A 944-nucleotide genomic window follows, 5' to 3' on the forward strand; every position below is an offset into this window, starting at 1 on the left:
TAATATCAGCTGCTAATTGAACATACCCAATGGTACCACTGATGGTGATCAAATTACTGTATTCGTGCCTTCTTTGCATATCTATGGAGCTGACGCCACTCTGCCGGGTGATTTCCATCAGCGTCTTTCCTTCCACTCCATATATGGCTCTGTGGAACTTCCTTGGGACATCCAAGGCGACAGTCACGTGCCCCTTTAGGGCATAGTCCCTTGTGGGGTTAGCTCCAACCTTTGCACCTTGGAAGGTGATATGAGATGAGAAGACCCTTTTGGGCTTCTCAGGTTCCAGGTCAAAAACGATAAGTTTGCGAGCAGGTTTTTTCTCTGCAATTTTCTCCTCCTTCACCTCCTCCTCTTTCTTCTTCTCCTCCTCCTCCTCCTCCTTCTCCTCCTCCTCCTCCTCCTCCTCCTCCTCCTCCTTCTCCTTCTCTTCCTCCTCCTCTTCCTTCTTCTTCTTCTCCTCCTTCTCCTTCTCCTCCTCCTTCTCCTTCTCCTCCTCCTCCTCCTCCTCTTCACTGGAAGAAGTTTCCTTTTGGAGCTTCTGCTCTTCCTTGTGGTTGTTGTCAGGGAGAGCCTCTTTGGCGGCTAGCAGCCAGCTCAGCACCTGACCCACACCAGATGGCCCTCCAACGACCTCCTTCTCCTCCTTATGTCCGTTGGAATCCAGGTCCTCTGCTGCCTGAACTACTTTGACTTCCTCTACATTGACACTGACATCCTTTTGGACATCTTCCTTCTGTCCATCCATCTCGGTCAAGATTTCTAAACCTGACCTGTTAAGTCTCACTTTCCTCGTTCCAGGTCTGTTTAGTTCTTTCTTCTTATCTCTCCCTTCAAGTTCCTCCTTGAGCGAAGAGGTGATCTCATTTGCTGCAAGCAGCTCATCCTTCAGACCAACATTTTCTTTTGTTATTTGGACGATCGTCTCCTTTGCCATATCCGTA

The sequence above is a fragment of the Palaemon carinicauda genome, chromosome 44, assembly GCF_036898095.1.
Source record: "Palaemon carinicauda isolate YSFRI2023 chromosome 44, ASM3689809v2, whole genome shotgun sequence".
Lineage (NCBI taxonomy): Eukaryota > Metazoa > Arthropoda > Malacostraca > Decapoda > Palaemonidae > Palaemon > Palaemon carinicauda.